Source organism: Podarcis cretensis (assembly GCF_951804945.1).
Source record: "Podarcis cretensis genome assembly, chromosome: 10".
NCBI classification, from domain to species: domain Eukaryota; kingdom Metazoa; phylum Chordata; class Lepidosauria; order Squamata; family Lacertidae; genus Podarcis; species Podarcis cretensis.
Window position 1 is genome coordinate 22,473,891 of NC_137179.1, and position 12,418 is coordinate 22,486,308.

Here is a 12,418-nt window from a genome sequence, read left to right on the forward strand (position 1 = left end):
CCCACCAGATTCTTGGCTCCGCCCCCCGCCCTGGCCAATCAGCGAAGGCAAGCTCGGGACCTTCGAGGGCGAGCGCCCAATCAGAATCCAGAAGCCGATTCCCTGGCTCTTCCACCCTCCCCATTCCATAGCCGCTTCCTACACTTCCCCAGCTGTGGAATGTGGGCGGGGAAATCCCGATTACGTCAAGCAGGGAAAAGGCCCTCTCCACCCCCCCCCCCGCCTCCCTCGACCCTCTCTGTCCCTGACCAATAGCCTTCCGCCCTGGATGTTCCAGCCGCTCTGAGGGACCGGCAACGTTCGGAAAGTGGCGCGCGCCGCAGCCAATGACCTAGCGACAAGACAACAGCTTGGGGGAAAGCCCCGCCTACTTTTGGAGGAGCAAAATAAAAATAAAGCCTTGAAAGTAGACCCGGGGGAAAATAACCTCTTAACACTGGAGATGGGAGGGAGGGGACAGGAGATGGGCTATGATTCTTCCTTGCAGTTCAATGTCCGGCACCAATTTGTCACTGAGTTTCTCTGGAACCGGATTGATTGCTTTATAGGGAACTGGGAGCAAAGTTCTCTTTTCTTGAGAAAGCAAACATCAGAGCAGAGCTGAAAAGAAAAGGTGTGGGAGGGGAAGCCGGATCCAAAACGGGGGCGAGGGATGAATATATGGGCACATCAAAAGGAACATTTGGGTAGTTGAAAAACTCAGGACAAGTCGAAGTTAGGTTAGGAGATGTAAAAAGTGACTGATAAGAATTTGGAAAGTGAGTTAAGTAGTTGTTATGTACTGAGTTGAATAGGATCCAAACTGCAGCAGTCTGACTGGTCCTAGAACAATAGGATCCAAATTGCATCAGTCTGATTGGTCCTAGAACAATAGGATTCAGAATGCAGCAGTCTGATTGGTCCTAGAACAATGCAGCAGTATGATTGGCTGGCAGGAACCACCCAATCATGCTCCAGATATAAGTGAATCCACAACCTGATTGGCTTACAGTAGAATTCCAGAATTAGCCAATCATGTGCAGCCCATTGTGTAAATAATGTATATAAAGCAGATACTTTGAGAGGACATTCATTCATTCCTCCTCACCACTATGAGCTGAATAAAGAGCATGAAATCACTTTGCGACTCTGAGTATATTTCAGTAGTCGAGGCTCCCCTGGACTCGCAGGACTCTGAGCAACTATGCCCATTCTTCCTCCCCCTGCTAACTCCCCCCCCCCACAGACTCATAGATCTGTGAGCAGTGCCAGATTTACATATAAGCTAAACAAGCTATAGCTTGGGGCCCCACTCTCGTGGCCCCCCAAAAAAATTAAAGGGAAAAAAATTAGATGCACATTTCCAAAATATAAGCTAAAAAACAAATAAAACCTACAATGATAAAATACATATTTTGTTATGTGCAAATGGCTTTAGATACCTATTGGGTCCATAAATTACCATACAGCATATATTCAGCACAAAAAACAGCGACAATTTGTTGTTGACAAAGGACAGCTGGACATATAAAGGGCCCCATTACCTTCAGTAGCTTAGGGCCTCATCAAACCTAAATCCAGCCCTGTCTATAAGGATAGCCCTGCTAGATCAGGCAGTGATCTAGTCCCGCGTCCTATTCTCACAGTGGCCAAGCAGGCATCCATAGAAAGCCCACAAGCAGTACGCATACTAGAACTCATAGCAATTCGCTTCACTTTTGTACCTCATTAACCATGTTTTCAGGACATAGAACCTTCCTCCTCCTAGCATGGTATGTCCCCTTCTTCCACCCACACACAGCCAGATAAATATGATGTGGTTTGCTGAAAACAACAAAGGGAGTGGGAACCATGGCATGGACTCACAAAAGTGAGGGACTTATTAAATAAACATACAAGGGACACATGTCAGGAAGCCAGCTCTATCAAACCACAGTTTCCCAGCCTGTAATGGGGCCAGCCCTACTGTTCGTCTCAGTGGGGCAGCTTCCTCAGGCATCACGAAAGAGCAATTGTAAGCTATTTAATTTATCATTGTTGTATTTTGTCTTGACAGGGAGGGGGAGAGGCATTTGTGGGATTTTCTGCCTCAGAAGCCAAAACAAATTTGGCTAGCCTTTGATACTTATGTACCTTGGACTTCAGGGGGCGAGGGCACCATTTGGTGCTCCGCTTCAGGCAGCAAAATGATTTGGGTCAGCCCTGGCACATGTCCCTGTATGTGTATAGACACGTTTCTCCCCACATACCGTACTTCACAGCATTCGGCAGGACACACTTAACATGTACACAACAACAAGACTCCCATGTAAAGTGCAGATTACAGGAAAACTGAGGTGGGGTGGGGAGAGAGAGCAATATAGTAATGGCATAAGTACACTTCAACCAAAGGGTGGAGTTGGATGTACTTCTGTAAGAATAACAGTGACTCCTTTTTCTGTTCCAAGGTGCATTTCAAAGGGTGCAACAAAAGCAAATAGTCCACTAGTTCATTATGTAACTGTAATGAAAGAGCTGGTACATTTGCTTGTTTTTTTTCTTCTTCCTTCCCTCTCCACCTTTATTCCTTCCACTTCATGGCATTAGATTGCAAAGCATGGCTTTTAAAAATTATAATTTACCTTGAATGCACTGGCAGAAAGGTGGTGTATAAATCAACAAGCATGACCCAGTTCTGCAAGCTCTCAATACAGTACACATTGAAGGACAAAAGCCACCTTAGGAGAGCACTGATTAATTGGTCTTCATTACATCACCTGCCTACCATGTGCATTTCCCAATCCCCAGCTTATGGGATGTGAGTGGCGAATAGTCCTGAGGCTCTTCCAGACAACCTGTTTTCCAATTTGTTTATGTGGAGATCAGTTGAGCTTTCTTTCTGATTTGTTTGTGGGGAGATTATAGCACAATGAAGATCCGTCCTGATTTGAATGCAGGATGGTTATGTGTCTTTCTTTGAAATCATTCACTTATGAAGTGCATTTCCCTGTCACTTACCTAACTGCAAAAAGTCCAGGTTTTTTAGAAAAGGATTCGTTGCAACAGAGCTCTTCCATCCCTTTTAATTGCACACCTTATATACGGTAAATCCTTGCTGCAATTTAAATAGCAATACATTTCCTCATAGTGTGGAAGACTGTGACCTGTCTGCCTGCTCAGTCTGCTCCAGGTGCTAAGTGTCAATAGGCAACTTCAATGCCCCATCAATGTTGCTTTTGTTTCCAGCCCACTCAGGCAAATGCAACATAACAAGTGAGCAGAGTAATGCACACATAGCACACAGTGCCTGCTGGAGTGAAAAAGGAACTAGAGGAGATAGCCAGCCTGATCAGCAATAACCAGAGCAGAAGGTCATGAGGATGGGAACACCACAGAGGATACAGGGGGATGGGACTCTGCAGCCACCCAAAGCCCAGCATCCTCTGCCTGAGGAATCCACCCCTTCAGCCTAGTGGAAGGTCCAGCCCTCCTAGTTTTACCTAGACTTTACATGCAAGTATTCAACAACAAAAGTGCTGCCTCCTCAAAAAGTGCAGGTGTGGCATTACCAATCTCAAGAAGACGACAAGATGCCAACGTTATCAAGGGCTCTATCCAAAGCCAAGGTTATAGCAGCCGGCTGGAGGCTGGTTTTCACATTATGAAACACATTCTGAAATGCTAGGCCAGAGGGTGTTTGCATTTCTGATCCTTTTGCAAGCAAAATTTCAACTGTGCTCACATGACCTTTAGTGGAGTTTGTATTAAATAGCATTCATCTTTTTCTGTTTAAAAGATGTATGATTATGTAGCTGGGCAGAGAGGTGCTGTGCAGCTGCCACTCATTCGGAAGAAGTTCTGGTTGCACTTATTACTGATATACCTTTTCTATTGAGCCTTTTCCGATGAGCGTGGAATAACTGGCCCTGTTTGCATGTAAACCTCTGCCTCTCCCTTGCCTCCCTTCACACTGTTAAAAGCTGCACACTGCACTGTTATAGTTGTGTTAATGTTTCCAATGTAATTAATGTAAAGTATAATTATATGCATTTTGGAGGGGGCGGGACTCCTTGAAAACAAACAGTAATTATGTGTACACAAGAAGATTTAACCTGGGGGATTTCTCCATGTAAAACAGAAGCTGTGGCCTGCCAGATGGTGTTGGACTAGCTTCCATTATTCCTGACCATTGGCTGGGACTATTGGGAGCTAAAGTGCAACAACATTGAGCAGGCCACAGATCTATACCATGGTACCTCGTGTTAAGTACTTAATTCGTTCTGGAGGTCCGTTCTTAACCTGAAACTGTTCTTATCCTGAAGCACCACTTTAGCTAATGGGGCCTCCCACTGCCGCCATACCGCCGGAGCACGATTTCTGTTCTCATCCTGAAGCAAAGTTCTTAACCCGAGGTACTATTTCTGGGTTAGCAGAGTCTGTAACCTGAAGCGTATGTAACCTGAGGTACCACTGTATTCTGCCACACAGCCATGACCCCCTTCCCCAGTCAGTTCACCTTCACATTCTCACAGCCTGTACAAGTGACCAGTCTTAAGTGGCTGCTCTTTGTAGAATACAAATCCCAACACACGGTGCAGAGGCAGGAATGCTTCTGAAAAACCACCAGAGGGGAGAGTGCTCGTGAGCTTGGGTCCTGCTTAGAGGTTTCCCACAGGCATCTAGGTGGCCACTAAGGGAACAAGATGCTCTTCCAGATGGGCCACTGACCTGATCCAGCAGATTTTCCTTGCGTTCTTACATTCTAGAGGCCAAAGAGTCTTCCAGCCTACAACTAACCCAAAAAGAACACAACCAAGAAAGTTGCTGTTTTAATAAAGGGCTCTGTGCAGGTGGCGCTGTGGACTTGCCGATCAGAAGGTCGGCAGTTCAAATCCCCCGACGGGGTGAGCTCCCGTTGCTCAGTCCCTTCTCCTGCCAACCTAGCAGTTCGAAAGCACATCAAAGTGCAAGTAGATAAATAGGTACCACTCTGGCGGGAAGGTAAACGGCATTTCCGTACGCTGCTCTGGTTCGCCAGAAGCGGCATAGTCGTGCTGGCCACGTGACCCAGAAGCTGTCTGCCAGCTCCCTTGGCCAATAAAGCGAGATGAGCACTGCAACCCCAGAGTCGGTCGCGACTGGACCTAATGGTCAGGGGTCCCTTTATCTTTACCTGTGCCCTTTTGGCCAAAACAGAGCCAACCAGCTTCTAGCTCAGGAACATCCAATGTCTGAAGCAGAACAAGTGAGGAGTCTGGCTTGGAGAGAGCCCCAAGAACCAGATGGAGAAGTCCAGAGGGTTGCATTTGGCCCCTGGGCCCAAGGTTCCCCGCCCCCTGTTCTATCTGAATCAATCATCTTATTCCGCATGATGAGAAATTAGGAACTAAACAACAGCAAAAAAAATGATGCCCCATTCTATGAATAGCCCCCACCCTTCTTCTGATATCCTGCATCATGGGTCAGGGAACCTGCAGCTCTCTAGCTGTTGTTGGACTCCAACTCCCATCAGCCCCTGCCAGTGTGGCCAATGGTCAGGCATGATGAGAGTTGTAGTTCAGCGACATCAGGAGGGGACCGGGTTCCCCATCCTTTCTGTAGCTACTCAGTGCAGCATATCTGAAAGCACAGCACTCCAGAGCTGTTGCTGACAAAGCTCTGCAATCTACGAAAGCTCATTCTATGAACGTCCAAAACCTTGCACTGGGCAATGTGCCTGCCGCTGTGCTTTTAACTGAACCATTCCAGTCAAGCACAAGGGCAAGGGCAGGGTTTCCTCATAACTCAGATTGGAAACTGCAAAGGCTATCTGGATAAGGGCCAATGACTCCAACTGGCTCAAAGGCCAAGTTATTTCCCAGCAAAAAAATTGCAAAATTCACAGTGTTGCTTTGTAATGTCTGTCATTCTGAAGCTCCTTCCCAGCTTTCCAATGGAACAGGGACGTAGACTGCAAGAAGGGCCATGCTAAATCAAGCCAATAGCCCATCTAGTCCGGTATCCTGTTTTCTCTATAGCCAACCATTATGTCTATGGGAAGCCTACAGGCAGGACCTAAATTTGCACTCCCATTTGTGATTCTTAGTGGCTGGTATTCAGAGGCAGCCATCATGGCTAGTAGCTGTTGATAATCTTATCCTCTGTGAATTTATTTTATTTAAAAAAAGGAAAAAAACCTCAAAGTGGTTTTAATGCTATATAAGTTGATGGCCATCACTACCTCTTGTACCTACTTCTTTTTTAATATATATATTTTATTGAACAATTTTAGCAAACAAATTATCAATCAATATCACCATTTACATCCCCCCCCTCTTTTTTTCCTCTCTCCCTTCCCTCCCTCCCCCTCCCCCCCGGACTTCCCTCAGCTCCCCTCTCTGGTTTCTATGCGCATATTGTTCTCTGCATATTATAAAATTGTACATATATTGCCTTATCCATCATGTATTCAACTAATAAATTTGTGGATGTTTATTCAAAACCTGCCAAGGAGTCCAAATCATTTTGTTGTCTTTTTAGATAATTTGTAAAAAGTTCCCATTCTTCCTTAATTGTACCTTCTTACACATGCAAAGAGGGACGCGGGTGGCGCTGTGGGTTAAACCACAGAGCTTGCTGATCAGAAGGTTGGAGGTTCAAATCCCCACGATGGGGTGAGCTCCCGTTGCTCAGTCCCTGCTCCTGCCAACCTAGCAGTTCGAAAGCACATCAAAGTGCAAGTAGATAAATAGGTACCACTAAGGCGGGAAGGTAAACAGCATTTCCATGCAGTGCTCTGGTTTGCCAGAAGCGGCTTAGTCATGCTGGCCACATGACCCAAAAGCTGTATGCTGGCTCCCTCGGCCAATAAAGCAAGATGAGGACCACAACCCCAGAGTCGGCCATGACTGGACCTAATGGTCAGGGGTCACTTTACCTTTACCTTTACACATGCAAATACATAGCACATAGTACATTGCAGGAGCATAGGAATATCAGAAGCTGCCTTATGCAGAATCGGACTGTTGATCTATCCAGCTAAATATTGTCTACACTGACTGGCAGCTGGTTCCCAGGGTTTCAGGCAGCACTCTCTTCTAGGAGACAACAGGGATTGAACCTGAGACCTTCTGCATGCAAAGCACATGCTTTGCCACTGAGCTACAGCCCTTCTCTTGCAGAGATTGGTTGGCTTCAAAGCCTATCCAGAACAACAGACCTGGACCAGACTTTGGCTTCTTGAATGCCCTCTGCATAAAGATAAACAGCCAGAGTTGGGGGGGGGGAGAGAGAGATACACTGTCTGTTATGTCCGTTTACAGAGATCAACATCTACGCCTCTGTTCCTGCTCACAACTGAACTGGAACAGTTTGAAGATAAACGATGACGAGCGATCACATGAGCGGCTTCTCTTATCAGATTTAAGTTCCCTTGTTAGGTATTGGCTCATAGGGCAATCCTGTACTCACACAGTGACATGTGCAGAGTCCCAGTGATGTAGATGGCCTGGGGCATAGTGGACTGGGTCCCACATCGCAGCCATTGCCGACCGGATAAGCTGGTTTCACACCATTAAGTTTTGTTCCAAACGGCTCTTTATTTTCTTTCCACCCCCCTCTTGCTCCTAAAACATTCAACTCTTCATTTAACCAGCTTCCTCCAGTCCTAGTTCTTCTAGCCCCCCACCCTTTTTTTAAGAATTCCAGTTTTGTGCATGATAAACTGGCTTTTAAAAAAAGTATCAGATAGAAATTTACAGAGCCCAGACCCATCAGCTGCTATGAGCCATTGTAAGTAAAAAATGCACCTCTGTGATTGTCAAATAATGACTCCTTATCATATCCGGAGACAGTCTATCCCTAGGTATGATATGCTGAGGACAAAGAATGGGTAATGGCTTGCTGCTTCATTGCCCTGAAAACATCTAACTGGCCACTCTATGAAGCTGAAGGCAGGATTAGATGTACCATAACCTGATCTAACAGAGCTCTTAAGATTTTAACTGAATGATAAAAAACCTTATATGACCAGCTGGAAGGTTAAACTGCATTATATGCAGCTGCTATAGCTGAACGTAAGACAAGTCTGCTAGATAGGCCAAGGCCCATCTAGTAATAGAATCATGGAATTGTAGAGTTGGAGGGGTCCTCTAGTCCAGTGTTTCCCAACCTTGTGCCTCCAGCTGTTTTTGGACTACAATTCCCATCATCCCTTGCCACTGGTCTTGCTAGTCAGGGATGATGGGAGTTGTAGTTCAAAAACAGCTGGAGGCACAAGGTTGGGAAACACTGCTCTAGTCCAATCCTCTGCAATGCAGGAACCACAGCTAAGGAATTCCTGATAGATGATCATCCAACCTCTGCTTTAAAATCTGCAATGAAGAGGAGTCCACCACCTTCTGAGGGACCCGGTTGCACTGTCGAACAGCTCTTACCATCACCACGTTCTTCCTGATGTTTAGTTAGAATCTACTTTCTTATAATTTGGATCCATTGGTTTGGATCCTACTCTCTGGAGCTGCAGAAAACAAGCTTGCTCCTCCATGTGGCAGCCCTTCAAGTATTCAAAGATGACTATCCTATCACCTCTCAAGCCTTCGATTCCCCAGGCTAAACATACCCAGCTTAGAATGACCCCTGCCTGGCATTAGACAAGCCTTAGACTCGTCCAGATGTTCTTTCACCCTTCCTGACTGCTGGTCATGCAGAGTGGGGTGAAGGGAGTTGGATTAAACAACATCTGGAGGCCACAGATGTCCGTCCTCCCATTATAAACACATACATACAGGAAAGAGCTAAGCTGAAGTACCTGCATTTCAAAAGACTGCTTTGATCCCATCCCCAACCTGCAGAAACTGCCAAATCAAGCAACGTTGAAAAGTTCAAGGACCAAACAAACCTTCCAAAACCCAAGAGGTCAGAATGACACCCATTTGCAAACTGGAGTGAGTCCAGCCTCCCTCCTGTTCATAAGCTACGTAAGTCGACAATGAGGGAATTATCAGTGTGGCAAGGTAAAGTGATTGGCAGCCCATCACTCTCGAATGTAAGGAAGGCTTCACACATGCACTGAACAACTTGCCAGAGTCTACAGCAACCTCCCCCCCCAAAAAACTGATGCCTTCCAGAAGTTGTTAAGACTACAAATCCCATCAGGCTCAGTCAGCCAGGTCAGGAATACAGGTGTTGCAGTCAAAGAACATCTGGAAGACCACAGGTTCTCCTCATCTAGTCCTGGGAACTGTAGTTTGTTACGGGTGCTGAGAGTCTTTAGGAGACCCCTGTTCCCAGGGCTACAACTCCCAGAGTTCTCCAGGAAAAGGGACTGTAGCTCTGTGACATCCATAAAAGGCCTCAGTAAATATACCCTTAAAGATTTACAATACACAAGAGACTGTTTGCTGTTCCTGCTCAGTTCCTATTTGCACTGAGCTCAGCTTCTCCTGCGTTAAACACACCCAGTGCTTTTTTTCTACAAAAAATGTTTAGGGGTACTTTCATTTTCCTACTCATATTGAAATACTGCCCCTCAATGAGGCCAAACTTAGATTCACAAAATGTTTAGGGGTATGCATCCCTCTGCGTCCCCCCAGAAAAAAGCACTGAACGCTTCCCTTTAAACATGCCCATGTCTCCCTGGATGCTCAGCTTCCTACCTGTTCTGAAAAGGAGAGGTGCAAACAGCTTCTTTCTGTAAGCAAGCTCAGTGGTGGCTGTTTGTAGACATCTTCCCCATCTCCCCACACTGCTAGGACAGCTGGTAGCTGTAGCTCTCTGGTCCCTTTTCCCTCTACCTCCTGCTCAATCCTCTGAATGGGAAATGCCAAGGACTGGGACTTTCTCTGTGCCCTGCTTTCACTTTCCAGTATAGAGAACCTTGAACTCAGGTGCATTAAACACACATGCAAAACACAGGCCCATTCATTCCAGTTGTGGCTGGCTGCAGGACAGCCATAGGCTATTGCAGTGGTACCTTGGGTTAAGTACTTAATTCGTTCCGGAGGTCCGTACTTAACCTGAAACTGTTCTTAACCTGAAGCACCACTTTAGCTAATGGGGCCTCCTGCTGCTGCTGCGCCGCTGGAGCACAATTTCTGTTCTCATCCTGAAGCAAAGTTCTTAACCCGAGGTAATATTTCTGGGTTAGCGGAGTCTGTAACCTGAAGCGAATGTAACCCGAGGTACCACTGTATAGGGAAGAGGTGCTGTGGCTCAGTGGTGGTGCTTTGCCTACAGACACAGGAATCTGCATTATGCAAAGTCAGACTAATGGGCTCATCTACAAAACAGGGCTCTCCCCCAGCACTAACTGGAGATGCCAGGGACCTTCTGCACACCAAACAGAAGGTCAGCCACTAAGCTATGGCCCTCCCCGCCCTTTTGCACACAGTGGGTTCCAGGTTCAATCTGTGCCTTCTTCAGCCAAGGACGAAACACCAGGAGCCACTAGCCCAAAACTGATCTGAGTGGACCAGGGGTCTGAATCAATACCAGTTGGCTCCCTACTTTTGCATCATCCTAAAATATTTTAATATTGAATTGTTTCTCGCCGCAGTGGGTTGTGTAGACAGATGTATACCTAAAAAGCTATCCCCTTAAAAGAAACAAGATAGGGAGGGGGATGTGATAAAAGCAAACTACCCAGGTAATGTGCATTCCACAAACACATCTCAAACATTGTCAGTGAGCCAGCCTTCCTGTGATTGTTTGTAATCCCTCATTTCCCCCTAAAAGATGGATAAACAATATCAACCCTGGCCACTGTCAAAACAATCCATTTCAGAGTGAAATGTATTATTTTCTGCAGCGCAAAGAGCCTGTAAACTGTTTCCCCGCCTGATGAGCAGGGGGGAAAGAATCAAACAGAGCAGGCTTTGCCAGGCTGTACCATTTGCAGATGGTGGGAAGTTTAAAAAATAATAATTGTGTGTTCCTTTTCACCTATGATACTGCTCCTGCGCTGGGGATTCTGGCAGTCTCCCACCCAAGCAGCTAAGCCAATCTCAGAATGCTGCAGCACGGTTGCTGAGAGGAGCAAGACCTGGTCAGCACTGAATTGTAGAGTTGAAAGGGAGCACAAAAGAAATCTAGTCCAACCCTGCAACAAAGGAATCTTTTGCCCAACGTGGGGCTTGAACCCACGCTGCTGAGAGCAAGAGTCTCACACTCTACCAACTGAGCTATCATTAAACACCTCTGGCTCAGTGGTCTGAACTGACTGCCAATTTGCTGTTAATTATGCCTGAAGTGAGGGACGCAGGTAGTGCTGTGGGTTAAACCACAGGGCCTAGGACTTGCCAATCAGAAGGTCGGCGGTTCGAATCCCCGTGACGGGGTGAGCTCCTGTTGCTCGGTCCCTGCTCCTGCCAACCTAGCAGTTTGAAAGCACGTCAAAGTGCAAGTAGATAAATAGGTACCGCTCCAGCGGGAAGGTAAACAGCGTTTCCGTGCGCTGCTCTGGTTCACCAGAAGCGGCTTAGTCATGCTGGCCACATGACCAGGAAGCTGTACGTTGGCTCCCTTGGCCAGGAAAGTGAGATGAGCGCCGCAACCCCAGAGCCAGTTATGACTGGACCTAATGGTCAGGGGTCCCTTTACCTTTACCTTTACCTTTACAGCCTGAAGCTGTCAGAAGGGCCCTGCTCTTTCGTTTGCTCTCCTAAAGAGGCGGAGAAGCCACAGGGAAGCAAAGCAGAATCCAGCATCCACAAACTCTGCTTTGCAAACACTGTCCAGAGTGTGCTCTGAGTCACACTGCCAGCATGTGTTTGCCCCCACATTCAGCTGCCCCCACTTCTACAAACACTGCTGCGCTCCTCCTAAGGTGGCTCCTCTGCACTGTGTCAGTTTGCACACATCCCTTTGCCAATGCAGCCATGCTTCAGTCGGGAGGGCCTGAGGCCAGGGCAGGGGCAAGTCCATGGAACGATGCGGAAAGGATGGCACAATGCATACCTAAGCAAATATTGAACAGAGAACCAACAGGAACATAAAAAGGTCACGAAACTAAACATGATCCCAGAAGAATGCAGTTCAGGGACATGTAATCTCTGTGTCTATCCTGTAACACCTAGAGAGGAAAGGCAAAGCTGAGCTCAGTGCAAGTCGTAGATTCAATCCCTGCAGCTAAAAAACAGCTGACCTCCGTCTGACGCCTCCTGAAGTTGCCCCAATCCTTCCATCCCAGCAGAATTGCTTCCTTCCTGTTCATTTTGCCCTTAATTTTCCTGACCTTTAAAAGTGGTTTCCCCATCTAGTTATACTTCTGTGCCCTAGGCTTGGAGCAAACAATTCCTCCCTGCCCCCCAGCTGACCAAGAACAAATTGGTAGGCTTCTAGAGAGTGTGTGAATCTGCACACTACAAGCAGAAAGGAATTGCTTTCACTTGCTTTCTGGAACTGTAGCCGTATTGGTCTGTTGTACTACTAAGAATAAGCAAGTCCTCTGTATACTTTTATTTCAAAGAAACCCTTAGTATAA